The 15364-nt window shown below is 41.1% G+C and overlaps 1 protein-coding gene across 3 annotated transcripts in view; it reads right to left on the bottom strand.

Annotated features, from left to right (window-relative positions):
• CPNE3 (copine 3) overlaps positions 1-15142 on the bottom strand; it is a 60217-nt gene extending 45075 nt beyond the window's left edge. For 2 of the 3 annotated variants that reach the window (XR_004627836.1, XM_002916903.4), the window contains exon 1: positions 15023-15142. The gene's annotated coding sequence lies outside the window, so the exon portion shown is untranslated. Of the gene's footprint in view, positions 1-7129; positions 7274-15022 lie in introns of those variants that run through there. The other variant, XM_034668278.1, reaches the window with a different exon arrangement.
• Between the last annotated feature and the right edge of the window lie 222 nt (positions 15143-15364).

The raw sequence follows: 15364 nt of genomic DNA, 5'->3' as shown, positions 1-15364 counted from the left end.
ACAAACTGTCAGAAGGACCCCAGAGTAAACTTGCTAGAAAAAGACTGTTAATACGTGCCTCCTGGCTATTAGCCCGTCCCAGTGATGTTGCTTTGGTCAGATTCCCTTGTTGGGATGAAACTCATTTACCGCATGACAATAAAATGCAGCTTTTAAAATGGCCAATAAGACATATTAATCTTCTTTTCACTTTACTATAAGTTTTACCATTCAGAAAAAGTCCCAATATAATCTTGATCTTTCACATAAAGGTAAATATAGTATTTAGCTGAAAAACAAAATGAGTCAAACTACAACATTTATTTCATTTGTATTTGTTTATTTAACAAGATACTGAGTGAGATATTTTATTTTCAAAGAATTTCGAGGGCTCCTGGCTGGCTCAGTTGGTGGAGCATGAGACTCTTGATCTCAGGTTGTGGGTTCGAGCCCCACATTGGGTGCCAAGATTACTTAAAAATAAAATCTTTAAAAAAAAGTTTCATCTCCGATTCAAACCTGGGGAATAAAAGACCCCAAACACCCCCTCCTTTCCCCATGCCATCCCCATACATTTTACAGCAGTGGTTCTCAATCTTGGCTGCTTATTGGAATCACCTGAGGAGTCTTCAAAGTCACTGATGCTGGAGTCCCACACAAAGAGATTTAACTGGTTTAGGGTGCAACCTGGGCCTCAGCTCTTTGGATGATTCTAATGTGTAGACAAACCCAGTCTTCCACAGAGAGCATCTAACAAATAGGCATGGCTCATGTTTCCCCAAGACTTGCTAAGAAATACCACAGTCAGCCTAACTTTCACACAGCCCTCCTCACTCCAACTCCAATTAATATATGAAGATGACTGGGGACAGAGTGGAGTACCTGGGAGCTGGACTTGAGAGCTGCTGATGCATTGAGGGTGAGCTGCTTTTCTCCCTAAACCCAGGGAAAGAAAGGAACTGCAGGTGTCACCAAGAAGAGGACACAGGCATTGCATTCCTCAGTTGAAAGTCCACTTAGTCAGCTGTCTAAAAGTGCAGTGGAGGCCGATGATGGTAGGACAGGTTCTGGAGGTAAGAAGGTAACTCCCCCCCTAGAGCTGCTGGTGACATCCTTAGAATATGGAGTATTTAATGCCCTTGACCTCCACTTTAAGACGAGCTGAAATTCTGGGACAACAGAAATAAATCCACTCGTCATCCTGTTATATTTAAACAGGATATCTATGCTGTACATAATGCCTAATCAGGTCTGAAATGATAAGAATTACTTTGAGAAGAGCCCTTTGGCACTGTCAAAAATAACTCATGTCTCATGGAAACTCTTTAATTACTCTAACAGACTCTCTAAAAATCATAGCAATCCTCAATGTGTGTCAAAAATCAATACCAGCATTAAATATTCCTAAATTAAAGGAGAATGAGAATAATGAGGTAGGTTTCATACTCTTAGTAGCTAGAAATTCCTTTTAAAAGCAGAATTATTTCTTAATAAGAAACAAAATTCACAAATTCCCAATTTGCCTGCTAAATGCCCTACCCAGGTATTTTGTAAAACTAAACCTACTATAGGGGCGCCTGGGTGGCGGAGCGGTAACGCGTCTGCCTTCAGCTCAGGGCGTGATCCCGGCGTTTGTGGGATCGAGCCCCACGTCAGGCTCCTCTGCTATGAGCCTGCTTCTTCCTCTCCCACTTCCCCTGCTTGTGTTCCCTCTCTCGCTGGCTGTCTCTATCTCTGTCGAATAAATAAATAAAATCTTTAAAAAAAAAAAAAAACTAAACCTACTATAAATTCAGATTTGTTTTGAACCTTACATTGTCAAAATTATTAAGTGCCAAAATATAAAGTGCTGACAATATGTGCCAAAGATATAAAGATCAAGGAGAAATAACTGAAGCAGACAGAGGAGAATTAACAGTATGAAGAGTGTGGGTGAGACTGACATTCCCTGGGTTTTGAAGGATTCCATTAGGTGAGGAGGGAGACAGCACAGAGACAGAAAAGAATCAAGACATTAGAAGGCACAGTGAGGACGTCTCATCATCATGTGTCACAGAAGTGAGCATCCACGTTTGGGGAAACCAAGCTGGACAAGAAGAGGGTCAAGTTTGGTGTCCTGAGAGCCGGGCTGAAGGACTCAAGGGGTGGATAAGAAGGTGCTACTGAAAGTTCTCAAACTGGGGATAATAGGATGAAATGGCTTATTTTTAAATGTCACTTGTGGGGGCACTGGGTGGCTCAGTTGTTAAGCATTTGCCTTCGACTCAGGGCGTGATCCCAGAGTCCTGGTATCGAGCCCCACACCTGGCTCACTGCTCCGCTGGGAGCCTGCTTTTTCCTCTCCTACTCCCCCTGCTTGTGTTTCGTCTCTTGCAGGCTGTCTCTCTGTCAAATAAATAAATAAAATCTTTTAAAGAAAAATGTCATTTGTGTTGGGGCACCTGGGCACCTGGCTCAGTCAGTTAAGTGTCCGACTCTTGATCTCAGCTCAAGTCTTTTTTTTTTTTTAAGATTTTATTTATTCATTTGAGAGAGAGACACACACACACAGAGAGAGAGAGAGCACAAGCAGGGGAAAAGGCAGAGGGAGAGGGAGAAGCAGACTCCCTGCTGAGCTGGGAGCAGAGTGTGGGGACTTGATCCCAGGACCTGGAGATCATGACCTGAGACGAAGGCAGACGCTTAACCATCTAAGCCACCCAGGCGCCCCTCAGCTCAGGTCTTTGCCCCTTCCTCTTCATCACCCCATATGATAGGCTCTGGAATCAGACAGATGAGTTCTCATCTGGATCCCACACTGACTTAACGTGTGACCTCAGGTGAGAATCTTAACCTCCCAAGAGTCCCTTGATTTCCTCATCTGCAAAATGAAAATAATAACTGTCTCTTTCTCATACAGTTGTTGTGAGGACTAAATGAATGAATATATTTAAACAGTGCCGAGTACATAGTAAGTGTTTCAAAGTTGTTTATTACTATTATATTATTATTATTTTAAGACTACCTGCCTCCAGGTCTGATCTTCTCCCATGTATCCCATGTTTCTTTCTTTTTTTTACTAGTCTATTCCATGACGATTTCTCTAATTATTCCAACATACAGCAAGTCCTACATCAAGTCTTTGAATTCCTGCTGCACTAATAGCGACAGATCACTACAGTATAGGAACAAGATCAAATTTGGAGTAAATGTGGAGTAATACCTAGGTTGAATTCTGCACCTGGTGATAGCTGTGTGACCCCAAATAAATTACACTTTTTTAAAGATTTTATTTATTTATTTGACAGAGAGAGAGAGAGCACAAGCAGGGGGAGCAGCAGGCAGAGAGAAAAGGAGAAGCAGGCTCTCCACTGACCAGAGAGCTCAACATGGGGCTCAATCCCAGGACCCTGGGATCATGACCTGAGCCAAATGCAGATGCTTAACAGACTGAGCCACCCAGAGGCCCCCCAAATAAATTACTTTTTGAGCCTAGATTTCCTCATCAGTGAAAATGGAGATACTCTAAGTAAACTTACAAATTGGGCATGTGCTGGGCATCTTGTTTTTCATATTTAGCATAGACTCTATGGAATAAAGGTTAGTTGTATAATTTTTTTCTTTTGCATAAGGTAGTTTAAGTCTTATAAGTTGTATGTCAGCTATACCCAGTATAATGCAGTACCCCATGGACAGATTTAGAATGAGTAAGGATTTTTAAAGCTCCTGAAGAACATGTAAAGAAGTGTCTACCAGCAAGCAGAAAGGCCTCAAAGTTCCAAGGATGGGGAGAATTCAACAGAAAATGCATCCTTATCTATGTGTGAAGTCAGTGTCATAGCAAGGAGACACATGTCAGAGGAGCATTATTTTTTTCCCTAACAATGCTCATACAAGAGCTACAAAAACATGCCAGACATGCCTGATTATTTAGTAAATTGTTGACAGTTACATTACTACATTGCTGGTAGGACACAAATTTCCTCTATTAACTGCATTCCCCCATGAAAATGACTCTGAATGCAGCCTCATTTTTTTCTAGAAACTCATTAGGGCTGAATGACAAATGGAAGAAATTACATAAACAATCAGGTCTGGAACCTTGTTAATTGTAACAGTCACAATGATGCTCTTTTCATTTCCTTTCAGTGTCATCATTCAGCGTATAATATACAATTTTAAAAAGGGTAATAGGATATTTTTTTATGATGGAAGAAAATAAAGCAAATGTTTTGTACCCTTTGAGTATGGAAAATAGGAGATTTGGCTGGGATAAGTGACCAGGCAGAGGAATATGCGTGTACAACTAAAGAGTGCTTCTACGTATTTTACTACCCAAAAAGCAGGATGATAGAAAAGACAGAAAGAGCCTCTAGCAGTGGACAACAGCTTCTTACTACACAGATTATTTATTGGAGAATTGTGTGGTTTCTAAAATGCAATTAACACTGGAAATACTAAACCTATCAACCATTCTCCCAGTAACCCTAATTTTCCTCAATCAACATTATATAACACAGACAGTTCAAAGAAATTAAAAAATAAGACCTAATCATTGAATTTGGGCTGGATGTATGAAATTTAAAGCATATGGTCACGCCTATGCCCTAGATGAAAATTCTTAAGTCTTGTGAGCTTTCTCTTTTCCCATATTCCCTTAAAGGTACTCCTTAGATGTACTCAGTAAAGCAGATTCTGCCTGGTACAATTTCAAGTCTCTCTCGACTATGGGGGTGTAGAGCCTTCTCTATATCCAAGGTCACAACTACTTCAGGTCTTCTGAAGCTCTACCCGCCTACTTATGGTCTCCAGATGGGCACTCCCATGGCCATACCCTCTCCATTCATATCATGATTTTATCACTTCTGATTTAAAAGAACAAAAAACGGACGCCTGGGTGGCTCAGTCAGTTAAGCATCTGCCTTCCACTTGGGTCACGATCCTGGGGTCTTGATATCAAGCCCCGTGTTGGGCTCCCTGATCAATAAGGAGCCTGCTTCTCCCTCTCCCTCTGCCTGTGGCTTCCCCTGCTTGTGCTCTCTCTCTCTGTGTCAAATAAAAAGAAAATCTTTAAAAGAAAAAGAAAAATAATGAAAGAATGTCTGGGATTTACACAAAATTAATTTGCCAAGCAGGCAGCCTTTCTTATAGATAAGTGCTAATTTTCCTAAATCCTCTCATAAGAGTTTGTTTACCTGAGCTACTGCATAGTTGGTGCATGGGGGAGGGGAGGCCTGAGCCGGTGTCAGTGACTCATTATTTGTCGTAGAACAATTGGGAGGGAGAAGTCAGTGCCCAGCCACCCATGTCTTTAGTAAACTTCACTCTTTAGATACTAAATGAGGAGGCTGGCAACATTACAAAGTTCTCAAAGGTTCCTTCTGGTTCTAATACCATGATTCACTGCTATCCATAGTGCATCCTGCATGACCTCCACTGAAAGCGAGCAGGGTAACCTTGGGGCAGCTGGAATGCGGCCCAGCTACATCAGCAGTACACACCCCGTGCAGTGTTTCTCAAATTGTGTGGCTCAGAACAGTAAAAGTGTCCCCCTCAACTTCCCTAAAAAAGTGGGGGAAGGATAATAAGGCAGTCAATTTAAAAGCTGCCACCACTTGGAGGTCCCAGGTCCAATCAACAAGTGTTTACATTAAGACGTTATTGTGTACCCATTATCATGCTAAGGACAGTGGAAACATGATACAACAATAGAAGACTTTGGAACTCATTATAACCATATTGGGGAGATCCATTCATTCAATAATTATTTACTGAGTATCTTCTATGTGTTCTGCGTGGGGTGGGGGAAGAACGCAAAGCAAAAGCAAAACACCTAGCTATCCACGTATACACGGAAATAGCACAAACAATATAAAACTGCATGGTGCAGAGAGGAAGCAATCAAAGTGCCCTCGGAGCTGGAGAAGAAACCTAGAGATTTCTATTTTTACTGAGAATTAAAACTATACTCCAGGGGCTCCTGGGTGGCTCAGTCGTTAAGCATCTGCCTTTGGCTCAGGTCATGATCCCAGGGTCCTGGGATCCAGCCTTGCATTGGGCTCCCTGCTCCGTGGGGAGCCTGCTTCTCCTTCTCCCACTCCTCCTGCTTGTGCTCCCTCTCTCGTTGTGTCTCTCTCTGTCAAATAAATAAAATCTTTAAAAAAAACAAAAAATAAATAAAAATAAAAAATAAAACTATACTCCATTTTAAAAGAATTTATATTCATGTTGCCACTTGCTACTGGCTTTTTTTCCCATAAACTTGAAGATAGAAAGTAGGAGAGGGGAATGGAAAGAAAGAGTTAATAAATACACACGGCTGAATAATTTCTGGTTTTTGCTTTCTAAAAATTTTCAAAATGCTTTCAAATAATATGTTATCTTCTCAACTTTACCAAAAAAAAAAAAAAAGAGAGAGAGAGAGAGAGAGAATAAAATAAAAAGGAAAAACAAAAACAAAACCCAAAAACCCCTGGTAAATTGGGCAGGACAAGGAATTCAGTACAATATGGAAAAGGTCAATACCAGAGCTATGAGGATAATATCTAGTTTGTCCCAGAATACATTAATAATATTCAGCACACTGTTAACTTTCAAAATAACACACAGTGTCTATTAGAAAAATATAATAATAATTTGCCCAAACATTTAAATTACTTGCCCAAGATAAACAAGCTAATAAGTAGCAAGGCCAGGACAAGAACCCAGATTTGTCTCCTATCATGCCAGAAGGCCCTGAGAGCACTAAAGCCTGTAATTAATCATTACTTAGTATAACAGCAATATTCTCTAATTAATTTCGTTATACATTTTTAGTTAGTGTATCAAACGTAAATAGTCAGCCTGGCACAAGTTAATGAATACGATCTCATAAAATTAGGAGATTAATTTTTAGGCTACAACTATGATTATCTTTCTTAAAGATAACCAGAATAAACAGTAGCAGCCAAATAGTGGAAGAACTGGAATGGTTTGTATTTACATCGCAGCAGCTCCTCTTCAAGACAGCCCATTCCATTGTGAATTACTTAAGGCTAAGAAAGCATTTTCTTCTTGCTAGAGTCTCCACATACACAGATCTACATGGTGGGACAAGATCTCAGTGTTTTCTGAAGACAGCAACATTAATTCTCAGGAATATACCACACTTAATATCTAGGGAAAAACTTACATTAAAGGAATGTACAGTATGGGGCACCTAGGTGGCACAGCGGTTAAGCGTCTGCCTTCGGCTCAGGGCGTGATCCTGGAGTTATGGGATCGAGCCCCACATCAGGGCTCCTCCGCTATGAGCCTGCTTCTTCCTCTCCCACTCTTCCTGCTTGTGTTCCCTCTCTCTGTGGCTCTCTCTCTGTGTCAAATAAATAAATAAAATCTTAAAAAAAAAAAAAAAAGGAATGTACAGTAAGCTTGCCCTGTATTTATTAAGAAAGTGATGCCCTGGGGCGCCTGGGTGGCTCAGTTGATTTAAGCATCTGCTTTCAGCTCAGGTCATGATCCCAGGATCCTGGGAGCCTGCTTCTCCCTCTCCCTCTGCCTGCCACTCCCCCTGCTTGGGCTCTCTCACTTTCTCTCTCTGTCAAATAAACAAACAAATAAATAAATAAATAAATAAATAAATAAATAAATAAATAAAATCTGAAAGAAAGAAAGAAAGAAAGAAAGAAAGAAAGAAAGAAAGAAAGAAAGAAAGAAAGAAAGATCCACATTTTTTTTTAATCCCTGCAACGGAATACTAGAAATGGGTACAGAGAATTAGCATTAGGCCAAGCATTAAAGCATATAAACAGAGAAAAGGGCCCATTTTCTTTTTAATGTGAAAAAGGGACCAACAGGAAGGATCACTGGACCAGAAGTGGGAAAAAATGGAGAGTAGTTCTGCGTCAGTCCTACCACACGTGCTCCAAGTGCTATAACTGCTCTAGGCCTCAGGTTTTTCAAAGGTTCATTCTAAGAGTTGAGCCAATCACTTTAAGTAATGCCTAAAGCCTCTTCTAGTTAATGTTCTATGACTAATTTAATTAGACTGAATACGGAACTTGTTTAGGAAGTGGTACTAAGGGAGTACAAAAATTTAAAAAGTAGAAAATAGCAGAAAATTTATAAGAACCAAAAAGAGAAATGGAAGGAAAAGAATAAAATTTTCCAAATTCAGCTTCCATCTCCTACTACCAAAAAAGCTGTACCTGAAAAAATATATATTAAGATACTTTCCCACCAGTTAGATACCTTTGTTTGAAATTTTAATTAAATTCTCTATCCCCGGATGACTTCAAAAAGTATTGTATATCAACAAACAAAACACCAGGCCCAATTTATTAGGTACATGCAGCCTAATAAGGAAGTGAGTTTTACTACCATCCATGGAATCTCACATTATTAAACTCCCAGCTCGTATCACAGCAGCAAAAGGAACTAGTTTTTTTTTTTTTTTTTAAGATTTTATATATTTATTTGACACAGAGAGAGAGAGCACCCACAAGTAGGCAGAGCAGCAGGCAGAGGGAGAGGAGAAGCAAGCTCCCTGCTGAGCAGGGAGCCTGATGTGGGACTAATCCCAGGACCCTGGGATCATGACATGAGCCGAAGGCAGATGCTTAACCACTGAGCCAGCCAGGCACCCCAGGAACCAGCTTTTGACCACCATTTTTTTAAATGAATTTCCAGATTCTTTTTTTTTTTTTTTTAAAGATTTTATTTATTTATTCGACAGAGATAGAGACAGCCAGCGAGAGAGGGAACACAAGCAGGGGGAATGGGAGAGGAAGAAACAGGCTCATAGCAGAAGAGCCTGATGGGGCTCGATCCCATAACGCAGGGATCACGCCCTGAGCCGAAGGCAGACGCTTAACCGCTGTGCCACCCAGGCGCCCCGAATTTCCAGATTCTTGAATAATCCTGAATAAAATTTAGATTGCAATGCTATTGCTGATACCTGAACATTCAGAATTGGGAAAAGATATATTTTTGTATTACTCTTACTTTATTTTTTTAAAGATTTTATTTATTTGTCAGAGAGAGAGAGCACAAGGAGGGGAAGCGGCAGGCAAAGGGAACGCAGGCCCCCCGCTAAGCAAGAAACCCAATGCAGGGCTCAATCCTAGGACCCTGGGACCATGACCTAAGCCGAAGGCAGACGCTCAACAGACTGAGCCATCCAGGCTTCCCTTACTCTTACTTTAAACACAGAAAATATGTGTAGTTTTACCCTGTCCTTATTGCTACAAAGTGAGCAATTAACTAAGGCCCCTTCCTTGATTTCTCTAGAAAATCCTACAATTATATTGATGTCCTTCTATGATTCATAGCAGGCTATAGAGTTTACTTCACATGTCTTTCAGGTTAGACTGCTTTATTAATCCCAATGGCTGCTTTACACACATTTTGGAAATGTCACTGATTATATTGTGAAGCCTGTCAAATGAACAGTTCATAGTAGATGCACTGAGTGAGGTGTTAATAAAAGTTAGAAGCAGTTGCAACATCTCAATATTGCCTCACTTTAGGAAACATGTATCTTGGCAAAATTAGCTACAAAGTAAGTATCTACAAAGTGAATCATCTTTTACCAAAAATGGCACTGATAAAAATCAGAGCAATGTTCCCTTGCAGAAAATTCCAGGATGCTCAGTTGAAAAACGTTAAAATTCTAAGGGCTCAATAAAGCGGCTGGCAGTTTGGATATATAAAGGCAATCAACCTGCTGAGACTGATGTTCCTCGGTGTTCAGAGCACTTTTAAGACCTCCCCACCTTCTGGAATCTCCTGGATGTTGGGAACTTCTCACTGTCCCTACTATCCAACTATGCCCAACTCTAAAAGCACACTTTCTAAAACTCGGCTCCCTTCCTTCTCTTCTTAGCTGGGCACATACAATATTTAATTGGGCAAGCAGGCATTTCACATTTTGTCACTTTGTGCTCCTTTCCAGTTTATGGTGAACAATGACACAAAAAATTCTTTCAGTTTAAAGCTGGAACAACTACAACTACTTCATTCTCAAGATTTAAGTTTGAACATTGAGCAGGGGCGCCTGCCTGGCTCAGTCGGTAGAGCATGTGACCCTTGATCTAGGGGTTGTGAGTTCAAGCCCCACATTAGGTATAGAGATTATCTAGAAATAAAATCTTAAAAAATAATAAAATTTTGTATGTTGAGCAAGGACTGTTGAAATGTTTATACATTTCCTGATTTCAAGAATATTCCGTTTATGGTTACTTAGCACATAAATTTCAACTGGTTTTAACTTTCTGGCAACCCTTTTTCTATTTCCCAACCATGAACACTTTAATAATACTATTCATTCACTCAACAGATATTTATAGAGTATCTACTCTGTGTCAGGTCCTGTTCTGAGGTGTTGGGAGAAAAATGAACAAAACAAATATCCTGCCCTCCTGAGGTTACACTATAAGGAGAAAGACAATAAAAAAAAAGATAAGTAAGGGGTGCCTGGGTGGCACAGCGGTTAAGCGTCTGCCTTCGGCTCAGGGAGTGATCCCGGCCTTATGGGATCAAGCCCCACATCAGGCTCCTCCGCTATGAGCCTGTTTCTTCCTCTCCTACTCCCCCTGCTTGTGTTCCCTCTCTCGCTGGCTATCTCTATCTCTGTCGAATAAATAAAAATAAAATCTTTAAAAAAAAAAAAAAAGATAAGTAAAAGGGGAGGGGGTCTGCACCTGGCTGGATCAGTCAGTAGAGCACAGGACTCTTGACCTCAGGGTCATGAGTTCAAGCCCCATGTTAGGTGTGGAACCTACTTTAAAAAAAAGAAAAGGTAAATAATCAACCTAATGGAATTATATAAGTGTATGTAACACATGTGTGATTTAGAAAGTACAACAATCAGGGGCACGTGGGTGGCTCAGTCAGGTAAGCGTCTGCCTCCAGCTCAGGTCATGATCTCAGGGTCCTGGGATAGAGCCCTGTGTCAAGCTCCCTGCTCAGTAGTGAGTCTGCTTGTCTCCCCTCTACCTCTGTCCCTCCCCCTGCTCGTGCTCTCTCTCTCTCGAATAAATAAAATAAAATAAAAGTACAACAATCAAATAAACATCTGTAAAACCACTACCTATCTTAGAATTTTTGAATATCTACATCAAGGGCCAGTAAACTTTTTCAGCGAAGGAACAAAGAGTAAATATTGTAGTTTCGGCTGGTCAAGAGGTCACTCATGGGCTCTGTCACAACTATTCAATCTACCATGGTAGAATGAAAGTGACCACAGACTGAACGGGCATAACTGTATTCCAATAATACTTTATTTATAAAAACAAGCCATGGGCTGGAGTTTGCTGACCCTTGATCTAGGTCAAAGACTCTGAAGTGTTGGAATCACAGACTCTTAGAACATTGGAATCATAGGCTATTTGACCCAAGGGATCCTACAGTGTTAGTTACAGACTATTTGAATCACAGGATTCTAGAAAGTCACTCTTGAACCTCAGAGTGTTAGAAGTATACAGCTTCAGTTGTTAGAAGTTAGAATTTTGTAGATGGTCTGGACATTAGTCAAGGCGTTCTAGCCCTTAGTTGACAGTACAGTAGCCACTGGTCACATGAGGCTAACTGAGCATTTGAAATGTGGTGCCTCTGAGATGATGTGAGCATGATTTCAAAGATTAGTATGAAAAAGAAATGTGAGAACTCTCAATAACTTTTTGGATGAATCACATATTGAAATGATCATATTTTAAATATATTTGGTTAAATAAAATATATCATTAAAAATGTTTTAAAAAGACAAGTTAGTAAAATATATAGTGTGCTAGGTATTACAGTGCTAAAGAAAAAACTTAAGCAGGGGAGGGGGGTAAGAAGTTATGAAGGTGAGGTACAATTCTAGATATCTTATAAGCTTATCTCGACAACACAAGCAGGAAATACTTGCTTTGATTTTCGCTTCTTTTTAAATAATCCTGATCCCTAAACAAATGAAAATGTGACCAACAAGTTCCTCTTTACAGTTGCAGATATCTATTTTAACATGTACTACCACCTTAGAGGAATAGTAAACTAAAGCTCAGAAAATTGAAGTAGGCTGATGAAAACGCATATTGCAACCATGCTGTGCTTTGGTAATTTTCACAGGAACCAGACATAATACATCCACTTGGTAAGAGGACATTTCAAAATGATTTGCTAAAATGAATATGTAGTATTTCCTTCTCTTTTTCATGGGAAAACTGTATTAATATGCTACCCATCTAATTTATGTTGGTAAATTTGACCAGTAATATACTGACTTTAATGTTTTTTTTAAAAAAATACGATTACAAAAAAAATGATTGCCCACTGATAATCTGTTATATACTAAAAGGACACAGCTTCTCCAAAAGAATCCCAATATTCTTCCACTAGATTCTTCAAATATAAGCCAGCATAATCAACTTAAATGTAGTTATCATCATTTTACCAAATGTACTTGTAACGACGGGGGGTTTTGACTATATCAGAAACTTAAGTAATGTAGTTAAATAAAATCTATGATACTTTTAGGTGCTCATTTAAACCTCCTTCTCAGCCAATCTTTCAATAAATCTTCAACCACAAATTCTACCTAATTGTTTGTTGGCCTTTAACCTGATTAGCAATCCTTATAATATGAATAAGAACACAAAGGAAAAACATTGGTGGGAAGGAAGATAACCTGTAGGATAAAGGCAGTAGTGGGTACATTAAAGGAACGTCCAAGTCTGGGCTCCTCAAACTTGTTGAGTACAATGGATAGATGGTGTCATTGATCCTTGCTAAAAGATTTACCTCAGAGATTATGCTTTTGATGATCAGTGGTGGTTCATTACAGATCTTTGAAGGTCAAAATGTGTTCAGTCGTATTTCATACCCAACGCTAACTTACTCAATTTTGCTGACAGGCACATTTTCTAGCATAATAAATCACCGACTAAAAAAAAGTTTGAAAAAGGAAAAAGAACATTCTAAGAATAGTAGGGGAAAAAAGCACAGCAATAGTACCAAGAGAGGAGGACAAGGAAAACTATGTCTAACACTATACCAAGAATTGATAGGAGCTAGGATACAGTATGAACTGGGTATCTGAACAGATGTTGCAAAGGAAATATTCAGGACTGCAGTGATAGCACTGGAAAGAGTATATTTTTTAAAAAATCTGAATATGTGTAAGCTTAAAGTGCCTTAAATTTATGTGGAAATCAAGACCATTGTCTATAAAGTGTTTACAGTTATAAGTGAAAATTAGGAGAGGTGTTCAGTCATTACACAACCCTAAAAAAGACAATCCTTTTGTTTCCTCCATCCTGAAATCTCCTCTCCCTCTCCATTCTTCGGGGGCTAGACCTGAGAGAAGAAATCCTGAAAGAGAACTAACTGCACACTTCATTGTGAAGTTTGTGCCAGGCACCTTTTAGTTTGGGGAGTGATGAAATTCAGCTCCCTCTCCCATCCAGAGAGTCTCAGCATGGTCCAGGCCCAAAAACTTGCTTTCTTTGAATATTTTCAGCCCAGAGTGGGATGCATTTTTCCAAAACATCAGCCAAAAGGAACTGCCTTTAAAAATATCTCAAGCAAAAAAGTGGCCCTGGGTACCACAGATTCATCATCTATTGGTTTCAGTATAATTGCCATCATATATGTCATCTGTTCTCAGTTCTCCTTTCTTATCCTTTCCTGCTTCTCTCTACCTATGCTCTATGCCTACACAAGTTTTGCTTGGCTCTGGCTGGCAGCACTCAGAGCTGGAGTTTGCTGACCCTAGTTAATGACAATAGCAAGATATATGTTGCTATACCTAGCTTACCACTAACTACGTGCCAGGCATTTTGCTAAGTGTATTACAAATATGATCTTATTTAATTCACATAAAAATCCTATGACATAGGATGTATTTTCTATTTTACAAATGCAGAAACAGGCCTTAAAAGGTTAAGTAACCTGCCAAAGGTCACACAGCTAACAAACGTCAAAGCATAGACTTAGAACCCAGGTATCTGTCTTATCCCAAGCAGAAATGTTCTTTACACGAAGCCATAAAGCCTATGCTCTGAAATCATACAGAGACCTGAATTCCAACCCTAATGGTACTATTTAGCACTCGTATAGTTTGGTAATTTATTTAATCGGAGTTGCGAGTATGAAACAGAATAACAATACCACCTAAGTTCTTGGTTGTGAGCATTAAATGAGCTTAACACAAAAATTTTCCAGTACAGTGTTTATGGATCACTATAACCAAATATCGCTATGTTCAATCCCGCATTCCTTCTGATTCTCTATTTGATTTATTGAGGCAGCCACAGAAAGGTAACAGCAAGGGTAAGCAAAAACTGTGGATCACCAACCAAGCGCAACGTTAATGGTCTATATGCTCGGTCTCCCAGAGGTTCTGGCACAGCAAAACCAGTGCAACTGCACTTCCTCCACGTCCCTGGTTGTAGTGAGCCCAAAACACAAGACCGAAGAATATGGGAGGCGGAGCCGGAACAGGAGCTCTTAAGATACCCTGTCTCACAACCTTTTGCTGACTATGAAAGCACGAGTAACCTTGTCCCACCCCACCTAGCAGTTTCTCCTGGAACCCTCGGCTGCCCTGAAACATGCCCTGTTCCTCCAGGCATTCGATTCAAAGCGCAGAACCCTGCCTGACCCAGTCCCTCACCCCACTGGGCGCTGCGGATTTTTCGAAGCCTGTCACCCTCCCTGGGCCGCAGGCCCGACCCTCCCCGCTGGCGTAGGCTGGAGATTTGGGCACCGCCTGCCCAGGTGCACGAACGCCAGGCCCAGGAGGCTCCTCGCGGCCCAGAGCTGAGCCCCGAACTCCGGCTTCTCCAGGAGGCGCTGGCTAGCCCCGGGCCTCCCCAGACCGCGGACTTCGCATGCAGAGGCTCGAGAGCCCTCTGCGCGCCCCGGCCGATCCCCCGCCGCAAGGAGCCCAGGGTGCACGTCCAGCGCGAGGGCCGTGCGGGCCCCGCCTCGCGGAGCCTGCGGGCCTGGACTGTCCCCGCGCGGGCTCTCTTCCTCCCCCAGGGGATCTGTGGGTTGCTGGAGCCCCGCTACACCGGCCCCAAAGCAAAGAGAGGCCCGCACTCACATCCTGCTCTCAGTGCTGTAAATCAGGTAGGGGTGGAGATCAGGCAGCCAGAGTCCACAGGGTAACCGGGGCAATGGGATTCACAGGAACCGAGGCCGAATGGGCAGAGGGGCGGGGAGGGGTGGGGCTAAGGCGAAGCTCCGCCCACTACAGCCACGGACCGCCCAGTACTGACTCCGATCTGCACCAAGCGAGTAGACTGATGCTTCAACGCTCTTTAGGAGATCGCTTGCTTATGGAGAGCCCCAAGCTGATTTTAGACATTAGAATGAGTTGCTTGGAGCACAAAAATAAATTTCAGAAGGAAAAAAGGATTAAAATATATATATTTTAAATATTTTA

This window comes from Ailuropoda melanoleuca, chromosome 9, assembly GCF_002007445.2.
Source record: "Ailuropoda melanoleuca isolate Jingjing chromosome 9, ASM200744v2, whole genome shotgun sequence".
Lineage (NCBI taxonomy): Eukaryota > Metazoa > Chordata > Mammalia > Carnivora > Ursidae > Ailuropoda > Ailuropoda melanoleuca.
This window is presented reverse-complemented; position numbering and strand designations above follow the sequence as displayed.